At 42.8% G+C, this 26,315-nt stretch overlaps 2 long non-coding RNA genes across 2 annotated transcripts in view; one reads left to right on the plus strand and one right to left on the minus strand.

The window, feature by feature from the left end:
- LOC141995365 (uncharacterized) overlaps positions 1-26,315 on the plus strand; it is a 187,769-nt gene that overhangs the window by 38,288 nt on the left and 123,166 nt on the right. The window contains exon 4 of the long non-coding RNA XR_012641311.1: positions 2,111-2,271. This is a non-coding gene — a long non-coding RNA (uncharacterized LOC141995365). The remainder of the gene's footprint in view (positions 1-2,110; positions 2,272-26,315) is intronic.
- Positions 902-21,259, minus strand: LOC141995367 (uncharacterized). Its single transcript, XR_012641313.1, has 3 exons — positions 21,115-21,259; positions 16,659-16,838; positions 902-1,137 (listed from the first exon to the last, which is right to left on the minus strand). It is a non-coding gene; the product is annotated as an uncharacterized LOC141995367 (long non-coding RNA).

The raw sequence follows: 26,315 nt of genomic DNA on the forward strand, positions 1-26,315 counted from the left end.
GAAATAATTTTTGAGCAGCGCATGTCAGTTGGGTAATAGGGAATGAACTTTAACACACTTCAGTGAAGGCCTGAAATCTGGAAATAAATGGCAGAGGTGAGAAGGGGCTCATCTTTGTCATTTTCATTATTGGCTTCTGATATGAGCTTCCAATAATATGGGAAAGGGGTCATTTTTCTATGCGACCCTAAAGGCAGTGAAGAAACAGATTGTTGAATGAAAGGTTTCAGAGTAGCAGCCATGTTAGTCTGTATCCGTAAAAAGAAAAGGAGGACTTGTGGCACCTTAAAGACTAACAAATGTATTAGACCATAAGCTTTCGTGAGCTACACTTGTTGAATGAGTTTATGGGACCCTGGAAGCTAACCATTTTGGATACTAAGAGAGAATAAAAGGGGGCCAGTTGCTTAATTTACACTTCTACAGCACTTTTCATTTGAGTCAAAGCACTTTACAAATGTTAATTAAGCCTCACATCACCCCTGAGAGATAAAGATCATTATTGTCTTGCACAAGAGAAAACTGAGGCCAAGTGATTTACCAAAGGTAATACAGGAAGTCTGTGGCAGAACTGGGGAAAAAGTTCAGACCCCCCCTGAACCCCAAATCAATGGTTTAACCACCAGAATGTACTCTTCTTGCCTACCAGAGAGCAGAAAACAGTGGTTTAACATTAAATCCAAAAATGTCGTACACAGTGAGTGTCAATACGACAGAACTCAGAGATAACGAGCCATGTTTTGTACTCAGTCACATGGGGTTAACCAAAGAAGTAGTTTTGTCGACAAAGTTGGGAGGGAGCGAACCCTCCCCTCTCCACCCCCACCCCCACCCCCCAGTAGCATGATGCCACACGCACATGAGGTGTCTGGCAGCATACGTTCTTTCTTATTCTCTTGTTCCTTCCTTTTCCCTCCTGCCCTTTGAAGCCCTCAGTACTCAGTGTGGTGCTGGTTGTCCTCCTTTGGCCTTCTTCAGCATTCTAAGAAGTCTTTGGTCAGATCCTTGCTGTGTTCCTCCAGATTTTTCCAGCAGCAGGCTTTGGCTGGCACCAGGAATCTCCAGGGGGCTCTTGGCCTTCATAGCCAACCAGGAAATCCCTCCATTCCTTCCCAGTCAGTTGTCGTTTCCTTCTTTCTAGAACATGGCAATTAAAGAATTGATAGGCTACCAGCAAAGCAGTAGTCTCAGGCTGATCCTTGGTCTCTGCTCTGCCGCCTCCCCTCCATTTGGTGGCTGAGCTCTCCCCATCTCCCACCATAATCACTTTCATGTGACTAATTCCCTCATAGACTTCATTGGGGTGGGAATGCTTATGCCTGCAAAGGTGAGAGCAGAATTTGGCATGACGTAATATGAAATGACCAAGGAGGATGGGTCCAGTCAAGAGGCCAATCTCACTCCCACCAGTTCTCCCAAATAGCACTGATGAGCAATGAAGCATTTAAGTAGTTGCCAGACAGATGCCCATATATTCAGGCAAGGATGCCTGATGCTGCCTAGACCAGTCTGATAACCTAGTATTAATATGAAAAGCTCAGTACTCCTCTAGAGCTTCCCTATTTATTATTTGTATTGCAGCAACATTGAGGAGCCACGGTCATGGCCCAGGACCACATTGTGCTCGGCACTGTACGGTGTGAATACTTTGTATTTAAATTGCCTGCCTTTAGGAATATCATAGACTTGTGGTTCCAACGACCGTAGCATTACCAGTTCTTTTACCTTTCGTTTGATACTTCAGGCTCCTTCATTGGCACCTTAATTGTAAGTGCAAGTAGTGGGCCCTGATGCATTGATGCTGACTGACTCTCATTCCACCACGCGTAAATCAAACAACCCAGTTCCCTTACAAGCTAGGGCACATACTTTTGAATGGCATAGACAATGGATGGCTAAGCTAAGGTTCTGTGGACTCATTGAAAGCCCATTTAAGTCAACTAAAATCTTTTCAGTGAGCTTTGGATCTAGCTTTTAGTCTGGTAAACAGGTAAAATTCTAATATAAATAAGGAGCCACTTGCAATCATTCTTTGATTCTCTGTATGTACTTTTCTGGCATTTTACTGGTTATACAATATACTTGAATACCGATCTTTTATTATTCCTAGGAGATTCTCTAGTTTGTTCTGTATGATCCAACGGTCTAAACTCAATCTCCAAAAGGATATACTGAGCCAAAATATCTTGTCTGTTACTGACAACAAATGCAGCTGAATCGTCGTAACCAAGAATAGAATTTATTCCACGGGGATAGCTTGGGAAAGATCAGGTATTGAGTTTATTACAACATTATATATTATTAATTAAAGAATTATTATTAATTAAAGGATTGGAAGACCTAATATGTTTAAATAATGACAGTTTTGGATTATTAAAATCTATCGTATTTTCAATACCAAACCAAAAGGGCAAGGAGCCATTTTATATGATTTCTCTAAAGGGGTCAAAAAGAGGCAATTTTTTCTGTGCACATATGTGGGAAGGGTATTTTGAATTTTTTTTCCTTTAAAAAAATTATTTTTTTTCTTTTTTTCATCAAAAATACTGAAACTAGACCCATTTCTTTTCAGCGTTGGTGTAGCCTGTTGGTCCCAGGATAAAAGAGACACAAGGTGGATGAGATTATACTGGGCAGTAGCAGTGGCGGCTGGGAGCCCTGGGACCTTTTAAGTTGCCCGAACGGGCCGCAGGGTTCCTAGGTGTGTGATACCGCTCCGAGCCCTGAGGGGCAGTCAAGGGAAGTGACTAATTAGTCACTTCCACTCTGGGCCACACCCTGCCCAGGGACGGCCCTGGCCCTGGGACCCGGAATTTCTGTCGGCAGGCCTGAATGATACCCTTTATTGGACCAACTTCTGCTGGTGAAAGAGGCAAGCTTTCGAGCTCTGTGGCAGTCAAAAGCTTGTCTCTTTCATGAACAGATGTTGGTCCAATAAAAGATCATACCTCACCCACCTTGTCTCTCCCATTATTTTCAGTCTTTCAAAAACCGAACCATTTAGAGATTTGGAAAAAAATGCCATTTTTCATCTAAATAAAACCCCAAAAGGTGAGAAATGTCAAGCAACTCTAACAGCAACATTCCATAGTTTCCCCATGCCCTCCCACAGGGCCGTTCCCTAGGCGGGTGTGGGGCCCGGGGCGGAAGTGACGGATTCATCTCTTCCAGGACTGACCGTGCCGGCCAATTGCAACAGCCCGCAGGGCCCCCCAAAGCGTGGGGCCTGGAGCGGTCATCCTGATTCACCCTACCCAAGGGACGTCTCTGTTCTCCCATCAGTGAGCCTCTCCCATGAGATGGAGTGACCACCTCGAAGGATGAAAAAGTAGGTCTAGGATGAAAGAGTCCTTTTTGCTGAGTCAGCCAGTCAGTAGGGAACAGTTAGTAACAATTATGATGTGGACACTTGTCAGGAAGTTACTGGAGTGAGACCACTGAACTCATTTTACATATGTTGCCAAATGGTCATTAAAGGTGGCAACTTTGGATCTCCATACCCAACTGAAAGAGATTCAAACAAGGTAACCTAGAGGTGCCAAACTAATGTCCCAGTACAGGTCCCTCAAATGGGAAGCTCTGATCCTAAGTTTATACTAGCCACATCTTAAAAAGATAAAGGAAGTTGAAAGAGCCAATGTTTTGATAATTGGTTTTCAAAGTTGGCTTGTTAAATCTGTCTGAATTATTCAGTACGAATGAAAACTCTGCAACTTTGATTTGTAGGTGAAATTGTTATTCTTAGTGGTTTTCCCCTGGTAGGATTAAATGTCAAGGCTTTCAGTTCCCCAATGGAATCAATAAGCCCCTGCACTAGTCCCTGTAGGAAATGAAATTGCAGAAAAGAGAGAAGGTAATCGCTTTAAATGGTCTAGATGTGCAAGTTTCACAGATTTCCTTGGTGGACTTTTCCTTTAAACTTGGTACCACTGGTTTAAAAATATTGCTGTTCCTGTCAACAGGAGTGTCCGGCCTTGGCCAGACTTTTAGCTGGTTTAAACCGGTCTCAGTGAATCCCTGCTAATTTATACCAGTTGAGCTTGTGGCCCAGGGTCTGATGGCTTATGTGTGAGTAGCCCACTGTGCTATCATGCGAGAGCTTTACATTTGGCCCCAGAGATGACCCATGCCTGCCAGCAGTGGGGGTGGGGGGCAAAGTGAGGGCAGCCGGCTACAGCAGTGCTACTTAGCATGCTCAGTCTGTGTGAGCATGCTCGATACAAGCTAAGCAGCAAATTGGGATTGGGGATGTGACCCTGCACCACCACTCCCCCCCCCCCCCCCACACACACACACACACGTCGCCTCTGCTTGGCCCAGAGAGAATGGAAAATGACCGTCAATGGGATTTTGGCTGCTAAGGTCCTAAATTCCTTTTGAAAATGAAATTTAGGCTCCTAAATCAGTGAGGCTTTGCAACGCTGAGTGCAGCGATGTCTAAATGCCTTTAAAGATCTGGGTCTTAGTCTCCGTGTGCCTCAGTTCTCCACCTGCAAAAATTACATTAATGCTACTCCCCTTCCTCCTGGGGGTGTTTTGAGAAAAAATACATTAAATGTTGTGAGGTGCTCAGATACTATGGTAATAGGGGCCATCCGAGCACCCTAAATAGGTGGATAGAAAGGAAAGGAACTGGGCATAGTAGGGGAAAGGTGAAGGAAAAAATGAACCCAACTCAGATCTTTTTTCAGAGGAAAAGTCTGTCTCAGAGTGAGTCAAAGCCAGCCAGAGACTGAAGGGAAGTGTGCTTGGTGTTCAAAGTAGGTTGTGCAGGTTTGGTAGGATATTTGGATATTGTTTCTCTTTTTCTGCTTTCTCCTCCTTTTTTCTTCCTTGCCCACCTCTCTCATCCTCTACAACCCTTCAGTCTTACTGAGTGTGCAAGATTTGCTGCATACTTGCAACCTGCTAGCCTACCTCGAGTCTCTCAGCACGGCCATCGGTGCACTCTACTCTGCCTAAAACATATGGCTCCACTCTGGTCATTATTTCAGAGGAAGTAGAAAAGAGAAACAATCTTGCGGGGAACAGCCTAGAGGACTGTGCCAAGCCCCAAGTGGGTACCCATGTACATGTGCACCCTGAGTCAGATATCACTTAGGGGCAAGAGTTTTGGTCAGGGTCAGGGCAAGGGAATTAAGGACAGGCTGAAAGGAGGGTTGGGAGGAGAAGGAGGCAGTTTGGACACATGATGAGGGAAAGAAAAGAGCTTTCCCAAAGTCCCACTGCACTTAAGCTAGCACATCACTGGTACATATAGTAAGGGCAAATGACTGCCCAGAGTAAAGCGGAAGTGGCTCAGAGGCTGGATAACTATAAAACCCTACTCAGATCAACTTGTGTCCATTTGGGCATCTGTTGCTGGCTGACATCGGATGGATGAAATAGGGAATGTCCCTAGGTTTCTAAGGGAGCCCTTCAGTAAGTGAGAATATTTGGAAAAATGTGTATTATATTCCTCTGCTTATTGCAAACAGTATGAGTTACCAATGCAAATATTGAAAGCTGGCTTACTAATAGTATGCATTCCAAAGGTATTGTGTACGTTTCCAATTTTGGCTTGGAACAGCTCTAAGGTAAAAAGAGGTTTCAGGATACACCTTTATGAACAAAGGTCCTTCTTCAATCCTTGCGTAGCATCATTGATTGTTGTTTGTTTTTGTGAGGCTTACACTGTGCCTGATTGGAGTAGGAAGAACCAAACTTTACCTGTAAAATCCAACTAACTTCAGGAAAAAAAGAGAAAAATGTTATATTTAGCACTTGTATAGTGCTTTTCATCTACAAAGTATGCTAATTAATCAGAAATGTAAACAGCTGGCAAGAGACAATGGCTCTTTGCTGATTCTAAACAATAATAATTCAACTGGTCTAAGTACCTTTGCTTCGCATTTTGATTGTTTTCTCTGCCTTTAAATGGGAATTGGAAGGGTTTTGATAAAAGGATTGAATCCATCATTCTAGTTAGTTATTTATACCACACTCATCACCATGGTATCAGAGTGCCTCAGAGATTGTGTCATTTCTCTGTATGAGTCTGTGTATCCTCTGCTAAATTCTTGTTGTGAAAATTCTTAAAGTCACAGCCCATGGTAGGACCAGTATCTGGAGAAGCAGTCCATTGGGGGACTAGTTTTCCTCGCCCTTCAGTGATGGAAGAATACTACAATAAAAGCTCTTCTGAATAGAATTAACTGCTTCTAGCCACAGTGATATCACTCAACCCTTAACTTGGGGTAAACCTCATCCCCCTTGAAAAGGTTAATCCCCACTATGTAACTGGCACCAGTGGATATTGTCACACTTCCCTCTACCCCTGAGGCAGGTGTGGAACACCTTTGCAGCCTTCCTGCAATTGTTACTTCAGCTCATAGGCTGTAGTAGAGGCTGCAGCTACTGCTTCCCATTACATGACTAGTTGTGCCCTCCAGAATGGTTTGTGCATCACTGGATCCTTGCATTTCACAGGACATGCCTTGGCCTGTTGGACATGCCTTTGGCATTCCTCTGGCATGCAATGCCAGACATACCCAAGACCTGCTGTGTGATTATTTTGCCCTCTAGTGTCTGGAGACCCATGTAGAATAGAAATTTTAATACGACTACAGCTACTGGAGAATCTAATTTCTCTTGCACGGTAGAGAGCTTTACTTTTGAAACAGAAGGTCCTGGGCATTGTCTCCGTGATGACTCGGCAGTCTAAGCAGTTGTAGTGTGAGGACTAGGGGACATTTGTAGTCTTCCTGGCCAGCAACATTATGGGGCTTGCAAAAATTATATTGAACTTCACACTGCAGAGAAGAGAAGGGGAGAGCTAATTTCAGGCCCAAGCTGATTGCGAGTGTTATAACATTTGAGTTTCCTTAATGGCTTATTTAAATCCTGCCCTTTGGTGTGGATGGGCATATAGAACTTGGGAGCTTTTGAACTGTAGATGATTTAATGCAACCTTCACGGAGCCAAACATTGTATCAGCTTTTGCTTTCAGAGAAGAGGCATTAAATAAATGAATGGCACAAAATATTTCTAATCACTAATGCAGAAGGCCAGAGTGTGACCATCTGTTGTGCTGATGCTCTGCGGAAGGTGGTTTGGTCACAGTCCTTGCACTCTATGGTCCTGGCCTGTTCGCCACACATATCTGCATGCACTCAGAGGAGCAAGTTGCACGATCCTGCATTCCATGTGTGAACCAGCACTGTCCAGCGCCTTACTCAGAGCAGTGCTCATCAGACCTAGTGTATGCTGATAGGAACCATTTTAGGCTTAGGGCAATTAATTTTCAAAGAGATGTGTATGGGTTTCAGCCACATGGTTCCTATTGACTGTAAAATCATGCTCTTAAAACCCCACGCAATTTATCCCTTGGGGTTATGCTCATGTGCATAACGTTCACAACGAACATAATGTTCATGTACATGCACATACGATGTGTGTACGTAACTCCATGCACTAGTGTTGAGGGGGAAATACACCTTCTGGTCAAGAATAAATCAGCCCCACCCACCCTTGTGCCTTGTATGTTTGTGGCTGTGCAACACTGAAAAATCATTTTTATGGCAAGTTAGCAAGATTTATACTCTAAATATTACATTACAAGGTTCAGACACGGTACTGTTTTCGAACATACCCACTCTTTGCTGCAGATCCGTGTGTCACTTAGATATTTTCTTTGAAGAATACATTTTTGAAACACATCATAAAAATTCCAGCACGGAGATTTCTCAGCTTGCTCCATCACAGGGTGTGTCAAAATGTCTTTATTAAAATAAGACATTAAAAAAGTTCTCGGTTTGACTTTGGGGGAGTTGCGAGGGATTCAGAAACCAGGCAGTGTAGCTTTAATTGAAGGAGACAATGTTGTCAGTATATGTGTTCCTACAGTTATAAAACCCAGCAGTATAGTATTCATCAAGTCTGATTCCACCTGACACTTGACTGAAAGCATTTTGCACTAATTTGCTTTGTGCTTGTCTAGTAAATCTAAAAAGAATGAGTGAAGGGGTGATAGGTGGCCATTAAACAGAATAAACAGCCCCTGGCAAGTGAATGAGTTTTACAGACTTCTTGCTTTTTGGGGGAGGGGAGAAGATGATAGGTTTCTGGATCAGCATGTAGCTGACTCTATCACTCTGTAATCACAACTGTTTTCTTTGGCCCAGAGACCCAAGTGTACCTCCAGAGAGGCTACTAGGGTGAAGAAGGAGGCTCTGCCCATGGACCTCCACAGGAGACCCCTCTAGACATATGATTCATATTCCAACTGTGCTAGAAGCCTAAATGGCAATTATTTTATCGTATAAACACCAGTGAGATAGATTTCAGTCTGGAGCTGATTGCTTTCCTCAGATAATCCTTTTCAAATTTTCCCTTACATAAAATGTAACAGCTTTAGGGTGTTTTCAGGTCCCCACTTATGGTTCAATTTATGGTAAAAACCTTGGGCCTGTTGTCATCTTTGTCTAACTTTGCTGATAGCAGGCAGGAAATAGCTGTGTAAAGGCAGGAGGGGGTAAATAGCTCACTCTGTGGTCTGTAATTGGTTCATATTTTTGGACTGTGAAGAATAGAAAAGGAGGCAGAGACGGGCTGGAAGACAGCCTAATAAGGAACACATGGGCATCTGAAAACTAAACACAGCTGGACCAAGAACTACATTTGACCACCCATTCCATCCTTTCAGATTTCTTAGCATTGTTGTTGTTATTAGCGCAGAATATATAGCACCGGATTTCTAGGGGGAGGATGTGAACTGTGCTGCGATAAAAGGCTAAATATCATGACTAATGAGAAACCAAAACAAGAACTTCCTTTTTATTTATTTATTTACTTGCTTTGGGTTCTCTTATCTCAGCAAGTTCACTGCTGCAGCTTTGCTGCAGTATGAAATCAGCCAAAACTTTTCAGGGCTTCGTTCCCTAGAAAATGAAATTCAGCTGAGAGGATTTCTTTCTCTCTCCCCTCCGCCCCCTAAAGAACAGAGGTAGGTAAAAGCTCATCGATTGAGCGAGGACATAGTGAGAGTAAAAAACATACCCTGTCTTTCATAGGGTCAAAAGAGGGTAGCTTGTATTTCTCCGCTCACCCCCAGTATAGCCCACAAGTTGCTGCATGGAAGGGCTGATCAGAACTATCGCTATGTCTCCACCGCACCCAGACTGAAGTTGCCTCTCTTGGGACACCAAGAGCTGCTTCTGTGCTATGAGCCCCCTTGGGATCAGGGCAAGCAGTTGGCTGTGGTTTGGCTGCCTCTAGCACACACATGTTGTGGGGAGGGAAGGACACCCTGCAACCCCTTCCACATTGTGTCTCTACAACACCCGCAGTCATAACTTGGGCCTATTTACAATCAACAATTTTGTGCATGTAGCAGCGTCCCAGGGCAATGGTTCTATTCCTTCCCCTCACACACACCTCGCTCCTTTGGTCTATGAAAGTGTGTTTTTTTAAATTAAAAAATGCTGCTGTTTCAAGATTATATTCACACTCCTAGTTACATGTAAACAAACAAACAAACACCTCCTAAAAGCTCTGACCGCAGCTTCGCCATTCGTGTTGATTGTGTTGAGCATGAGCCACTCCACTTCAGAAAATCATCATCCTGCACTTTTTAAGCCAAATGTTGTGCACCACAGACAGAACAAACACGGACGGCTTTCATCCTTCAAACACTGAAGCAGCGTTGCAGAGCCTGACATGAAAGGGCCTCCCTTGCTCTCTCGTCCACATAGGCCTAGAAATGGAGCTTGTAATGGCTAACAATGTTGGTAATAATAGGGGCCTGCCTGGCATCAAGAGGTGAGCTGAGGGACTTCAAAAGCTGGCGTGAGCCTGGCTGCAAGAGCATTTGGTCAGGGATTCTGGCTCCAACTTTTATTCTCTTCCCTTTGAAGGCCTTACAATTGGGCGAGCAGGGTTGGAAATCAAGCATTTTTGACATGAACTCTGCAAGGGGAAATTATGAGAGATGAAAAGGAATGTGTCCTGACGATCCTGCTGGGGTTTTTTTTTATTATTATTTTTATTTTATTTTTAAAAGGCTGCAAAGCAAGGGAGCGGCAACACTGTAATCATTGATCCTGAAAAGGGTCTTCAGAGATTAGTGCTCTCAGTGACAAAGTGTACCTCAAGGGCGGGAGGCAGCATGGAGGAAAGAGACCCTTAGGCACTAAAAGAATACAAGCTCTTAAAGGAACAGTGCACGCCTGCAGAAAGCTGCATATGAAAAAAAGAAATGTTGGTGACATAGCTTGACCCCAGACTTTGAAATAACAACAGGGGCTGGATCGTGGAAGCCTGTTTACTTCACCACATCCTGATATCTCTTTGCAGGGCCAGACTCTGGCCTCATTTGCACGAGTATGAATCCAGAATTATTTCATCGACTCTAATGATGTTACTGTTGATTTACACTGGTGTAAATAACTTTGATGGAGTTCCTCAGTATTTAAACTAGTGTGTAATTATAATCTGTGCCACGGTTTCATTCTTGTGATTGTTTTTAATAAGATTTCATTATAACCGGTGGCGCTGGCACCACCACCTATTAGGAAGGTTGCCTGACACTTTCCATTACAAGATCCTGTTTTCAGTTGCTTATAACTTTGCCAAACTTTAACTACTTGGGCTGAAATTTTCCATATTGGGTGTCTGCCTCAGGCTGAATTTTTTGGAGTGGGGGAGGAGGAGTCCCCTGCCTGATTCAGTGCACTGGATGGACCAGCTCTGGGGATCAGTCAGGGTTGTGTTGTGTCATCTGTAGGAGCCCTGTTTCATTTGTTGCAGAAGCTGGAAGGTGTGTACTTATAGTGGTTCAAGGAGACGGTGAGACTCTCCCCTTCAACTGAGAGGGAGGGACCAGTGAATACTGGGGACAACAAATGAATGGACAGGGATGGGAGTGAACGTCATAGGGTGAAAATCAGGGAACTGGAAAAGGACAATGAGTAGAGAACCTCAAAGGTGTCTAGGGAATCAGTGGATGCTGCCCAGAGGAACTCTGCTTTGAGATGTGACATCACAAGGGAACAGAAAGAGGCCCCACAGTTACAGAATGCCCTCCCCCGCCATCCAACTTCCTCCTCCTGGTATGATGGATGGCCATCTTGTCCAACGGTAGGAGGAGGTTGAAAAGAAGGTCCCATGACTTTATGGGGCCACAGATAAGGTGTACCAGGATCAGGAGGTGTGGGGGAGAAGTGCAGCCAGTACCTCAGGAGGAGGTTCTGGAGGAGCTGGAAGAGGGACCACAATCTGACACACTCTATGTAGATGTGTGCCAGAAGGGGCAGGTGTACTGGGAGTTCGTGAACCATGCTAGGTACAGCACTCATGCTCATGGCTCCATGGAAGGACCCTTGGAAGGTGTGCAGTGAATGAGTCAGGGGATTACAGGAAGCAAAAGGTGGTTTCATGGTTAAGACATTTGAATGCTGCTCTGGAGAACTGGAGTCTATCCCTGCCTCTGCCACAGAATTCCTGTGTGATAGTGTATAAGTCACTTAAACCAAACTTTTTCAAGTGATCACTAATTGCATGTTCCTGTTTTCTAGGTGTCTGACCTGAAACCCTTAGCTCTTAGCATTTGCAGAAATGCTGAGCACTCACAGCTGCAACGAACGTCAGTGAGACCTATAAAGGGCTATATTAAAAAAAAATCTGAAAAATCAGGTCCAAGTCGTCTAGATTTGGTCATCCAAAATTAGTGGATACTTTTGACCTTACTCTCTCTGTGCCACAGTTCCTCATCTGCAAAATGGGGATAATACCCACTCCTCTCAGAGAGATACTGTGAAAATCAAATTAATGTTTGTGAAGCACTCAGGTGAGCACCACAGAAAAACCCATGTGGAAATTAATAATTCTGGCTGTAGAGTAGGATTTGAATAGTGTGCAGTAAATAAGCCAGGGGGCCACACATTGAACAATGCGAAGAAAACAAAATATTGAATAGCTGCTCATTAAGTGAGCACCATCCATTCTTTGCTCTGAATGAGTCAGATGGTCCTGTGGGAAAAAATAGCATGTGATCATCTAATTAAAGATTATAAAATAATCCTTACACATAAGGGGGCCAAATTAAGGTTGTGCAAGCAACCTTAATTCTGGCATTTTCTAACTTTTGAATGCTTGACTTTGCGACCTTAATAATGTTCTTTTAATGTGTTTCTGTGTGTGTAATTTTATATTATTCCTCTGTAGTGTTTCCAGCATAAAAGGCACTACTTGATGTAATCACTTGCAGAAAGTGATTTCTCAGCATGTAAAAATTTCCTTTCCTGTATTTTTATTTTTTAGCTCTGGGATTAGACACAGAAAGGTATACACCTGATCCAAAGCCCACTGAAATAAATGGGAGTCTACCACTGATTTTATTGGGCTTTGGATCAGCCCCTAAGAGATTTGGTGCTAAAGAGCTGGCCTGGAAGCTTTCAGAAAATTATAGCTCTCATGTGCTGTTTCTAAACAACTGATGACCAAACTCATTCCTGGTGTAACTGCACTGATGCCATGCCAAGCACTGAAAGGAGATGAATCTAGCATTGTTAATTACTGTTTGCGCCCGTAGTACCATTGCCTGATAGATACCCATGGACCTGGCCATGAAAAGAAAAATGTCAACAACTTCCATCTGGCAGAAAATTTTAGAACAGTTATTTAGTCTATAAAATAGGGAATTCACTTCTCCAAGTATTTCAATTTGTTAACGATTTTATACAATGTATTTCCCTACCTCCCCATAGCTGCCTCTCCCTTATGAATCCAAGCAGGAGGAAGTGGGTGGAGGGCATCAGCCTGGAGTTTGTCAAACCCAACCTCCTGCCAATATGTATGTTTATATTGCATAAGAAATAAAAGTATGAAATTCACTCCAGTGCAGAAGGCCCTCGCAAGGTCCTATGTACCATCCAAATCCTATTTCAGTCCATAATGCACTAAGTGCTTGGTGGGGCTCCACAGGGGAATGGAGTAAGCCTTCCTGGTTCTCGTGTACTTCTTTGTATGGTAGGGGAAGGAAGACTACAAAAGATGTGTGTATACTCTGGCCACTCCAAACAGTGTCGAATAAAGAACAGGACAGGATATGAAGGAGCAGAACAGGATGTGAAGGTTATTACTCAGTGGGGGCGGGGGAGACAATAATAGAAAATGTGGAAATGGCAGAATTGCTAAATGTCTTTTTTGTTTCAGTTTTCACCAGAAAGGTCAGTAATGATTGGACATCTAACACTGTAAACACCAGTGAAAAAATGAGGTAGGATCTGAGGCTAAAACAGGGAAAGAACAAGCTAAAAATTACTTAGACAAGTTAGATGTCTTCAAGGTAGGACCTGATGAAATACATCCTAGAATACTCAAGGAGCTGACTGAAAAGATAGTTGAGCCATTAGTGATTATCTTTGAAAACTCATACAAGATGGGAGAGATTCCAGAGGATTGGAAAAGGGCAAATATAGTGCTAATCTATAAAAAGGGGGAAAGGACAACCCAGGAAATTGCAGATTAGTCAGCTTAACTTCAGTACCTGGAAAGATAATGGAGCAAATAAGCAATCAGTTTGCAAATGCCTAGATGATAATAAGGTGATAAGTAACAGCATGGATTTGTCAAGAACAAGTCATGTCAAACCAACACAATAGCTTTCTTTGATAGGGTAACAAACCTTGTGGATGGGGGGAAATGATAGATGTGGTACCGACCTTAGTGAGGTTTTTGATGCAGTTTTGTATGGCCTTCTCATAAACAAAGTAGGAAAATACAGCCTAGATAGAGCTACTATAAGGTGGGTGTGTAACTGGTTGGAAAACTGTTCCCAGAGAGTAGTTATCAGTGGTTCACAGTCAAGCTGGAAAGAGTATATCTGATCAACTTTTAAATATAATCCAAAAATTCCCCATGGAGATTATTTCTCTCCCCCACCTACATATTTCTTTTACTTGTGGAAAACAAGTGTCAATAGAATAAATGTGATTGGACATTAAGTTTCAGAAAGGAGGAGGTCAGTGCCTGCAAGGAATGTTTAGGCCTTGATGCTCCTTTAATATAACTTGGCTGTTGAGCATATATATGGTCACTGCTGTGGAGTATCACTGAACAGTAAGTACATTCCTTCTTCATTTCATTGTATATGTACCCAACTGGACCTCTCATTATAGGCCTGGTCCAAAGTCCGTTGAAATCATTGGAAAGGGGTCACATTGACTTTTGCCAGCCTTTGGATCAGGTCCTTCATTAGCTAATTCCAACATGAATTACCATGCACTCATACCTAACCTACCCACACCCTTTTAGGGTAGTGTCATTGTACTATCCTGTATCAATCTGATTTAATATTCTCCATCAACGGTTCTCACATCATGCACCATAAAACACTTCCTGGTGGTCCTAAGAGAGCAGGAAGGTCACATATTGGTTACATCTCATCTTTCATTCTAGCGAGTATTCACATTATAAGGCAGCTGCAAATACATGAAATACTTGCCTAATTTCTCCATGTGAGTAATTGCTGTAGTTGCCACAGGGATGTTTTGTGATTGTGAATGAAAACGGAGGCAGTTCTTGTGATAATTAATTAGAGGAGAGTTGTCCATGAGACAGTCTCTTCATTAAGTTTTGATCCAGAACTATAAGAGAACCTGAGAATGCCGGTTCTGCATTATACTGCTTAACTCTCGTGGCCAATGTCTCCATGAAAATGAGGTTGTGTCCTTAAAACCTTTTAAATATTAAAAGTCCAGATATGTTTATGAAATAAAAATCACGTAGCAAGGCTTAAAAATGTTGTTCTGTGAAAAGGCTTCCTATGGCAATATGACTTAAAAATTAATGTACCCCCTCCTAAAGTCACATTTGCTTTCACAAGTCCAATTACAATCACATGAATACCCCCATTGTTAAAGTATAAAACTTAAACTTAGTCTATAAGATTTCAAACCAATATCTGACATTGGTCTTTCAGTTCCCTTTTCCCAACCTCTTTTTCAAAAGCAATGAAAAGCTGCTTAGCATTTCTAAAGCCAAGTTGCCAAAGCCTTTTGCTGTTATTAAAGTTTGTGTGTTAGAGCTTTGAATCAATACTACGAATTGTTAAGTAGTGAAATCTTGAACTTGGGGCGGGGGGCGCGGGGGGAGGCAGGAGAGTAGTACGGGAGAAGAAAACAAAGTCCCTGAACCAGTGGTAGGAGGTAAAGCTACTGTGTTTCTCATGCACTGCTAAATCTGAGCACTTACAACTAACAATTAAGGTAGTCTAAAATAATATCGGCAATCAAAATCTGTAAAATTACTGCAAGGACAAGGGAGAGGGCAACCCTTAGTTTTATTGCTAAATTGAAGAAATTTGCAACGAACCAAAGCATGAGGGAACCCAGCAATAATTCCCAGGGTTCCCAACTCACTCTCCAGCTTACTTGATGAATCTCTTTGATCTAGTATTGACATCTCATCAGATTTCTTGCACTGTTTTGCCCACTTGCCAAAGCCAACTTCCCAGAAGCAAAAATGTGTGTTCCTTTCCTTGGGGTAATTTGAAACATTGACATGAAATAGACCTCTCACTCTTCCTCTGCTGTGGTTTGCCTTTCTAGTAGTTCCCCTGCTAGTGTCTCCTTAAAAACACTCAGAGGTCAATGCTAGATTCAAATTGCAGTGTTCTAATCTATTGTGAGTAATACAATGATTAGGTATTAAATGTATGAGTACCAAGAACAGAAAAGAGAGAATACATAAATTGATTTGGGAGCCTGGGATTTGCATACGTCCAATATTTTTGAAATACCTGTACAAAAATGTTGGGCTTTATTAACCATTTTTGGCTACTTGAAGAATCCTGGCTATTGACTCTTTGTTCAATGCTGCATAGACTTTGCATGACAGGAAGAGATGGAAAACATCCAACACCTTATAATAATGCTGTCATATGAAAGTGTCGCAACTGAAAAACTTTCTTAACCCTTCCAAAAAATTGTTTGCAGGGATGGCCTCAAGCGTAGGTGGATGCTTAGGGTAGCAGATCTTACGGGACACCAGAATAGCATGGGGAACATTTTGGACCGTCCCCAGGTGGCCGTTGCAGAACCATTTTGTTCTGCCTGTCGAGTTTTTCAGTCACTCTGGGCCTCCTGTACTGTAAGGTAATGGAGCCCCCATTTCCCAGCGGTCATGTGCACTGGGCATCATTGGGTCCCAGATATGACCCACAAAGCAACGGCTGCTGAGGTCCCGTCTTGGGAGCATTGGCAAAATAATTCATTTGAAGCATTTTCAAGCAAAAACCAGCCGCCGCACATGACTAAGCAGAAGCAGGGACTTCCATTTTGAGCAAGACATGGCACAAGCATTGGAGCAGGTGTGGGCTAGTGTGCAGCAGGATGCAGTGACTAGGTGCCTGGGGTGGCAGATCATGGATGTGCTAAGTCCTATCTTTGGCTAGGACATTGGTGCATCTAGGGTGAGCCTTATTTGCAGTCCTGGATTAACCCACCGTTGGGTCTCAGAAAAACATACATGCCTGCAACAGGCTCCTAATTAATCATCTCCTTTCCAGGTCAGTCAGTGACTGGCTTCTGCTGCACACTCTGAGACACTGCCCTATTAAACCCCGGGTGTCAGCCCCCTGCCAGCCCTCTCCCAGCCAGCTCCCCCATGTGGGTACTCACCACAGCTCCCCATCTGGCACCTGGATGATGGCCGTGAAGCTCCGGCTTGTCTGATTCAGGTACCTGTGCTGGAGCTGGCCCCACAGCAGCAGCAGCATTGGACTTCCCGCTGCCCACTCAGGTTGGCCCCGGTGCACCTCTGTCATGAGGGGGTCACATCTGAGTCGGTGACATTGAGACCTGGTGGACAGGGTCACAGCTTCACTCAGCTTTGCCTCCCCGCCCCATGAATTATGCCATAGGCATGTGCCCAGGTTGAACATGCCTTAATGCAGCCCTCCTTATTTGCCTGTTTATGCTTCTGACTTGTTTGATTGTCACCACTCCATCTAATGGGAAAAAAATCCTCAGAAAAAGGAATTCCATTGCTTTCGTAAAGTTACAACGTCAGTGAGGAGAGAAACTTTCCTTTGCCAAATGGAAGCAATGAATCTTACATTCAAGAGGCTTGGGTCTGAGGAGAAGAAAAATAACTCTTTTGTCAGGGCCAGGAGAAACAGCATCGAGCTAACTTGTGAAATAGTAGAAGGTGCAGTTCACTGAGCACCTCTCTCTTTGCATTTTAATTATGTCTTTGTGAACTTGAACTATTGTGGGGCTTTTAGTAAAGCTCTCCTGAGCTCTATGGGCTCACCAAGTTCAAAGCTGCATTGTAAGTCGTTTTTATTTAGCGACTACTGACAGCAAGTACTGTAGGTAGAGAAATATTAAGTACCACTTAAATCCATTCCTGAACATCGTGTTAGAAATATACTGGAATGATACTGGCTCTGACTTCATTGAAGTCCATTATAAACTCCCCTTTGGCCTTTTCTAACACACACCTTGCTACGACGTGGAGAATCTTCAGCTCTTAAGTGGGTGAATTCTAATTCTCTCACCCAGTGTTCAGCAGTTAGTGCTCAAACCCCAAATCAACTTGCTGCAAAGTCAGTATTACCATACTGTTGATTCTGTACTCGTGACCCCACTGACATAGAAATCAAGGGTGTTGCTGACTAGAAAACAGAGAGTGAGCCCCTAAAGAAGGACCACTAGAGTCACACACAGCGGTGCTGTCTGGCATGCTTTCTGATGGAAAATCTCAGCTACGCTGGAGAGAGCTACACAAAAGGTTGCAAGGCATGCCACGAGGAATGGAACCCCAGAGGGTCCAGCTTTTATTAAAGTCAACTGGAGTTTGGCCATCAGCTTCAGTGGGAGAAGGCCCAAGACATAAAAATGTATTAAAGACTTGGTTTTCTCCTCTGAATCTGTAGCATGCAACCGCAAGAGGAGATGATAGACATCAGCAGCACCCTTCATGAAACCAAGGTAGAGTGCATTAGAACCACTCAGAGATGTTCTTTGTGTGCTGATAATGCAGTGAAAGGTGGCAGACGTCATTGGTAGTACGGCGACTACCAAAGGAGGCAGTAATGCTCTGCCACTTATTATAAAGTGTGTCCGTGTAAATGAAAATGAGCACTCCAGGGGTCTGTTCCCTTCTTAATGCACAGGGTGCTGAAGTATTGTTTTCATTATACCGTTAACACCAGAGGGTTTTTTTTTGTTTTGGGTGGTTTTTTATTTGTTTGAAGAAGCCACGGATCCAAGTCATTTGACCCCTCCTCCAGCAAAGTCTATATGCTCCCTGCCAGTCAGAATGGCGAATCCTAGTGTTATTCTCAGATGCCTTTATTTTTCCCTCTGCCCCAGCAAAAAGCCATCCTCTGCTGTCATACCAGCTGCATTTTCTCTTCATGAAGACGGCACTCACCCTTTTGGTGAGGAGGGGCAAGCTGGAATGTCTGGCCAACAAAGTCTATCATAAACCACTGCTTCCTGTTATGACAGTCGTGTGTCTAAACATGCCGATTTATTTGGGTCAAACTGTCTAACCTGCATGGATGAGACTGGAATCAGCAGGTAGTAAGTCATGTAACAGTGGAAAAGACCAAAATGTGACTTAGGTTTTCGAAGGAATTTCAAATGACTTTTATACTTTTTTTTCCTCTTTAAATTGAACACATTCTACAGAGGTGCCTTCCGCAAACTTAGACCACTCTTTGAATTTCTGACCTGGCCTTGCATTTTTACACCTGTGCATTTCCCTACAGAGCAAAGCGGAAGTTTGGGAATTGCAAATACTGAACTTGGTCATTGAGAATAAAAGGGGGAGAGTATCAGATTTTGATTCTGATGAGGGGAATCTTTGTTTATATGAGAACAATGCTGTCTAGTGGTTAGAGAAGGGGACAGAGACCATGGGGACACCTAAGTTCTATTCCTGGCTCTATCATTCAGTTAGCCCCAGTGCCTCAGTTTACCTGTAGGTTTACCACTGTGTATAATACCACCTAACTAACTGGTAGATGTGTTGTGAAGCCTAATTAATTTATGTGACTAAAGTGTTTTGAACAGAAGAGACCCAATATAAAATATTTAAGGCCTGATTTTCAGAGGTACCAAAAGCATCTCCACCTCCTGTTGACTTCAGTTGGAGTTGTAGGTGCTCGGTACTTCTGTTCTATATACGTTTTTATACCACTTGAAATCAGGATGATCAAGTGCAAAACATTATTGTTAGAAAAGTGTATGTGAGTGGGGCAGGGGATGAATTGCATCTTTACACCTTTAATAATAATAATACCTAGCTGTTATACAGCACGTCTCATCAGACAATTTCTTTTGTATATATGGACACAAGTAAGAGGGACTTCACAGCAGGTGGTATGTTACTTTTATTTGAAGAGAGGAGTTATGCAAAAAGTTTATGTGCAATCAAAATCTTTCCAGTTCTAATTATATATATTAGATATATATGAATTGTAAACAGCTCATGAAATATTCTTTAGTGAAGTGTCCTATGTTGATGCTAATGAAAAAGTAATGCCTGGTATATTTCACATTGGAGAGCCTGGGGATATAGATCCATGGAAAAGCAATTCATACTAAACTGCTTTACAAGTGCTAAAATTCTGTTAGCCTAAAGCTACAGCTCTGCATAATTGTACAGTGGGGAGGGAAAGAAAAAAAACCCTCCTCTGCCCTGTGTTTGCAGTGCAGTCATTTATTTTTCAACTCTGGTAATGGGTCATTCTCTCCAAGATGATGACATACATATTTCAGCAAAGAGGGGTTTTAATCTACCGTATTCACAGCCAATCCTGATGAGTTCTGGTCATCTAACCAAACTGTATGTCGTTCCTGTTCATTTTCAGTATTGTAGCATTGCAAGTGGAGGTAAGGAAATGTATGAAGGCCATGGGGAGGAGGAAACTACCCTGGAGAATGCTTTCATAATTATAATAGCCCATTTAATCATTGTGATTGTTTAATATATTACAAACATAGAGAAATAAGGATAGAAATTGTGCTTTAGCCATCAGTCTTTTGTTATCACCTAAGCTTGTTGGAGATTCAGCAGTATATAGTCCCAATACTTTGCTCACATATAAAGTGGCCCTAATTATGTGAGCAGCTAGAATCCCCTTTGAGAGAGTGGGATGGATAAAAAAACAGCAGGTAAGAAATGCCTGCTCCTTACTTCTTTGTTTCTTCTCAGTTCCCTATACTTAAGCCTGCATGTGGCTGTCTCTGTCTTTGTGACACTTTAAATGTGAAACAAGTAATTTAGTTGAAAATTTTCTGTTATTTTTTTACATGCTTCATATGCTGGGTTAAAATCCATTAGCATACAACAAAAATCTGAGCAGATGCAGTGCAACAGATTCCTTAAGGGAGTCCATATTTTTACATATTTTGTAATAAGGAAACTGTCACTCCCAGATGGTATCTAGCTAATAGTGGTGGTTTGCTTGCTGATAACACACTAAAAAATAAAATTAATTGTATTCTATTTGATGACAATGAAGCCATTATCATATATAATGTACTCTTAAAGGAAACATATCCAAAAGATGGCTCTCTGAATAACCAGGTTTAGTTAGTTTCTATGCAGGTCCCTTTTCTTCCCTTCCACGACAAAAAAAAAAAATCCTTTGGAATTCCTTGCAATGGAAACTTCCAGCTGCAAAGCGCAATAGCCTATAGTTAGTGCAGCCAAAGAGCAGTGATAATTTGTGTCATGAGTTTGGGTTGGCAGGTCTTCGGTACTATGATTATAGTGGTTACCATTAAACATCAACATATACCAACCGTTTCCAGACATCGCTATTTGAGATACCACAGTTATGTATTATAGTGTGGAGAAACAACTACAAAATCTCAGCTATCAATGAGTGGTAGTGTTACCCGGGTTTCTTTCAACCCAAAGCTCTTGGTAACTTTTATTCTGTGCGATGTGGTGTCAGGAAATAAATCAGGGGAGACACGGCTGTCCAACCAATAGATGGCTGGCACAAACAGGACAGCACAAGAGTGCTTTCACTTAAAGCTAAACTTTACTTAGTCCCAACACTTATACACACGTCCGCAAGAGGTTAGTAAAACACCCCCAACCCTTGATAATTACCAGAGCTGAGAGTGGCTCTCGAGTGGCACAGAGACAGCCCGTCTGCCACTGGGAAACACAAGATGCATCCAGAGAGAGAGAGAGAGTCCAGTCCTGAAGAGTCCCCCTACCTCAAACTTTTTCCCCTTATTTATACATTAGTAATAGAATGACGTGTCCCTTAAAGCAAACTTGTTAAGTAAGCAGTTTCAATGGTCAAGTGAGAGGTTCCTTCTGATTATCGATTAACCAGGTGTGGGTTTTTCCAGCGTTTGCAGCCTTGAGGCCCCAATAGACATTCCTGGGGCACATCCTACTCTTCTAAGATGCATGTATCAGCAACTTCAACACAATTCTTATCAGGAAGGACGTGGGGTCAAGCTGCCCTCTCTGTGGCACCCAAAAACCCCCTTCCCCTCCTGTCTTGGTTAAGCTAAGCCTGCTGACTTGGCTGCTTTTAGCAATAAGCCATAGTGGTTTCAGGCACTTTACTGATTTGCCAAAGTCTCCCCGTACAGTAGCTGTTGGTAATCATTGACATTTTAGTGCAAGATATTTAGTGTAAGGCATTCAGTGTAAGATATTTCAGCTACTGTATCGACTAAGGGTCAGTGCCAGTTCCAGGATTGATATTTAGTAGCCAAAGGCTAGCATGGCAACCTTTTAAATTAAACATTTTATATAAATGTGTTGAGATCTCTACGCTGTAGAAAATTTTCAATGTAATATTTTTAAAAAAAAAACACAGGAAACTTTCCTTTTCAAAGACCTTTTGATAGCATGCAATGTTTGGCACACAAAACAATGATGCCTGATCTGAAAAATTCCATTCTTTGGATGTCTGTGAAAAATTCCAGACAGTATTTTCTTAAATTGAGGTCAGTAATATCATAGTGGAAGTTAAATGGTCAAAGTCACATAGGGCCAAGATTTTCAAAAGTGACTACTGATGTTGGGTATCCATCTTAAGGAACTTTAATGAGGCTTGATTTTCAGAAAACAGTGAAAACACCCACCCTTTTAAGATATTTCAAGTTGGATACCCAAAATTTGAGGAAGTGTTACAACGTAGGTTTGAGTGGTGTTTGTCCTTCTAAAACCACACTGGACTGGGGCTGAATGACCCTTCCAGGCAGCTCCTCAAAAGCACAGGAGGTGGTGCTAGCCTGCAGTCTTTCAAACCCTATGCCTGGGTCTTCCCAATTATCAATGATAATATGTAGCTTTTATGGAACACTTTTCATGTGTAGATCAAAAGATGGCCAGCACCAAGGGTCTTGAACCCTGGCCTACAGGCTTTTAGGAGCTTAACAGTCCCAAGCTGCCACACACTGATCTGCTGGCAGCTGCTTGAATAGCAACTGAGTTCTGACAGAGGACTCCAGTCCTGGGCTCCGATTGGTGGAAAACTGGGAGGTCCTGATTGGTCCCCAGCCTCTATTTAACCCAAGCACAAGAACAGGAAGTTGTCCATGCAGCTAGGTTTTCTATAATCAGCACTGTTTCCCTTGTGATACCTGCTCCTACTGGTCTCCTGACTCTGTCTGCCCTCTGGCCTGTTTCGGACTCTGGCCTCCTGGTAGCCTCATTCATGCTCTGAGCAATAGCTCAGACTGCCCATGTCCCTGCTGTGACAGTAAGTACCCTTAGACCTGTTCTCTATACGGGGAAATTGAGTAAAGAGTGGTAAAGTGATTTGCCCCAGCTCTCACAACACAAGGAATAGCATCCAAGTCTTGGGGCTCCTGGTGATTCACAGATCACTCTACCACAGCATAAAGTTGGGAAGATGTATTGTTATGGGGAGATCCTGCTTCATGGCTTGAGTGGAGGGACATTTTGTGGGAATACTAGAATGTGGGGCTTTGTATGGGAGAGGGGGAGGAGATCACTTTGTTTTTCTAACTATTCAGCCAAACTTTTTAAAGGTTCCTCATAACTAGAGGAATGTAGTTTTGTTGGTTTGTAGTTTGGCTGTGTGAATGGTGGTTTTTGAATGTTTGTTTATTTCAGTCCCCTTCTTGTACAGAGCAAAAAGGATGTAAAGAGAAAAAGGAGATTCTCAGTTAAGCAGAACACTACTGTAGTCCTCTCTGTTGAATGTGGCTCATCGTGGTGCTGGGGTGGGGAGAGTATGTGAGGTGCCTCCTTCCAGATGCATATTTTGAGCCTGCATTCACCGCAATGTGTAACTGTCTTTCTGAATGTGCAGTCAAGCTGCTGTAATGTTTGGCCACAGCTTCTCAGCAAGTGAGAGGATTCTGGTTAGGATGCAGGCCTGATGATTTCTCTGTGTCTGCGGCTGCCAGAGTTTCTTATTATATGTTTGTTGGACCATCGCTCCTGTGATTGTATGCATGCATCACACAGGACATAAGGACCTGGAGCACTCTAAGGATACTGTGAGGCCCTGTTGGGAAACAGCCTGGTTTATCTTTCACAGCAGCTGAAGCTGCTGTCCAGTGTTTTCAGTCCAGTAAGTGATATGATCTCTGAGTCAGACCTACCTAGCCCCTGACTCTTGGCTGGAGGCTCTGGCTTCTGAATATGTTCCCTGGCTTCCCAGCTGCATTTCCAACTCTTAGTGACCTGCCAGCATGGGTGGGATCAGTGGCCGTAACTCCTTTCCCTGCCAGCCTCCTTGACTTCAGCTCCTCTCCCATCCTCCCGTGAGGGACCCAGAGGGAGCCGGGGGAGGAACCCAAAGCAGGGCTTCTGAGTAGTTTGCAGGATTAGGGGAGGGGGTGCTATTGCAGCTATCGAGCAAAGAGACCAGCTTGCCCAGCCCAACATGTGTGTGTGAGGTTCTAAGAGGTGTGGGAGAAGAAGAACTGAGAAGGAAAGGAGTGAGGGGTAAAGTGAGATTGAGGAAGAAGAAGAAGAAGAAAAACCCAAAAAGGCTTGGGAACAAGAGAAAACTGTGGGGTTAGAAGCAGGATTTGTGGACTCCAGGCTACATGGGGAGGGCCAGACCAGTGCCCAGCTATCCTGGGGTTGGAGATGGAGGGAAAAGGAAGATACTAAAAAGTGACTTAAAGCCACCTTTGCATTCCCCCTCCTGAGCTGCACTGCATACTCATTGCCTGTAGCCTTTGCTTGAGGCCACACACTCACACATCCCATAATGCCAGTTGGAGTTATTGGCATGCACTGCTGTGAAAATAGATCTCTGAATTTACATGAAATAACTCGTTATAGAATCAAAAGTTGCCCATGAAATATTAAAAATACACTGATCAAGGCTTAAATGACACTGTGTATGACACTTTAATGACTCTTATGCCTCAGTTAAAATGTTAATTATCAAGTGTTTTATTTTGTTTTAGCTTAGAAATGGGATAAATCTGGAACCCTTTTTGAATTTCAGGGGGATCCCATTTGAATCTCTAAATCTGAACTACTGCTGCTGTGCTCTCAGTTGCTATTCAGATTCAGAAAGAAAAGATGTTAATTTCTTAATCTTGCTGCGGCTAAAATCCCAGGGGGATGGTCATTCTCATAAGATGGCAGCCCAAAATGGCAGAAATCTCACGCAAATAATTGCTCTTGTAACACCAACAGATCCTGGTTGTCGGTGAGTGAGATCAAACCTGGGACCTCTGGAGCATAGTGTATGAGCCTCTACTGCAGTGGTTCTCAAACTTTTGTACTGGTGACCCCTTTTGCATAGGAAGCCTCTGAGTGTGACCCCCCCCTTATAAATTAAAAGCACTTTAATATTTAACACCATTATAAATGCTGGAGGCAAAGCGGGGTTGGGTTGGAGGTTGACAGCTCACGACGCCCCATGTAATAAGCTCATGACTCCCTGAGGGGTCCCGACCCCCAGTTTGAGAACTTCTGCTCTACCGCATAAGCTTCCATTTTGAATGGTGGAACTCGCTGGAGATGGCCTATATTCATGAGATTTCTGCTATTGGCAAGCCCAGAAGTTAGAAAAACAGCTTTCAAGATTCTAAAACCACTTAGCTGAAATCTTAATCTATATCTGATCCAGAACCAAACACCTGGCTCCATTCCTTATTCATTAAGCACACAATATCTTATTGAACATGAGTTGCAGTAAATCTTATCAAACAATTTTATGTCCTTTAAATATCCCTTGCTTAATAAAACATTTATATATTCAAACCTTACTATTATATAATTGATCTAGTCAATGCTCTGCTTTTAATATCCCGCTAACATATAGTCAATGATATGCATGTATGTAACATAGCCTGTATATTTGTGAGCCTTAAGTCATCCCTGATATCACTGTGCTTCCTGACATTACAGAGGCCTTCCAGCCAACACAGCTGATGTGTTCTCACCTCAGTGTTTTAATACTCTAGCAGAGAGTGTATTTTATGCATGATTCAGAAGGAAACTTATCTGATGGGAAGGAATTTGGGCATCATTAAAACAACATGAAATTCCACAGTAAGCATAGGGAAAGAGCTATTTCTTCCTAGTCATATAAAGCATCTGCTTATATTCTCACGCATGGAATGTACAGAGTTGTTAGGCAAGATTTTTGACAGACTATTTGGCACTGGGTAGAATTATCCCAAAGACCTGGCAGTGGAAATAGCTTAAATAATAATGTGTCAAACACTCATCAAGAGAAACGCTAATTGATGCCTTCTCAGAACCTGGCTGTGCACCATGCCGGAAAGGGACTGAGCACTTCCTGTGTCTTTCCTATTGAATGAAAAAGGAGACTTGACAAGACATACTTTGCGATGGTCATTGTACCAGCTTTCAGAGAAATTCCTTCAGAGCTCCAGATACAATTAACCTCATGTCACGTAGGTCTGTACCAGGGATCAGCAACCTCTGGCACATGGTCTATACTCTAATTTAAATCAGTTTATGGCGAGCACACATATGATGTAAAATGGTATATTTTCCAGGTAATGATAAGGAAGTTGGTTCACAAACACGATTATATTTTTAGAATCAATACTGAGAGAAGTATTTTTAGAATCAATACTTTTTCCATATGCCACTTTTAACCCCACACTCCCCTTCCCGTCACATCTTTTCTTAGTTCCCCTGAAGCGTCTGGGTTCTGACCTCCAATATAAGCAAAATGCCCAAGCATTCAGGGGAAAAAAATGAATATGGGACTGGAATCCCATCTAGTCAAAGTACTATAACAGTATAGCACAGGTATGATGTGAGGACAGACCTCTTGAAATAATGGAGAGCCCAGACTTTGCCAGTGTTTGGAATCTGCA

Source organism: Natator depressus, chromosome 10 (genome assembly GCF_965152275.1).
Source record: "Natator depressus isolate rNatDep1 chromosome 10, rNatDep2.hap1, whole genome shotgun sequence".
NCBI lineage: Eukaryota > Metazoa > Chordata > Testudines > Cheloniidae > Natator > Natator depressus.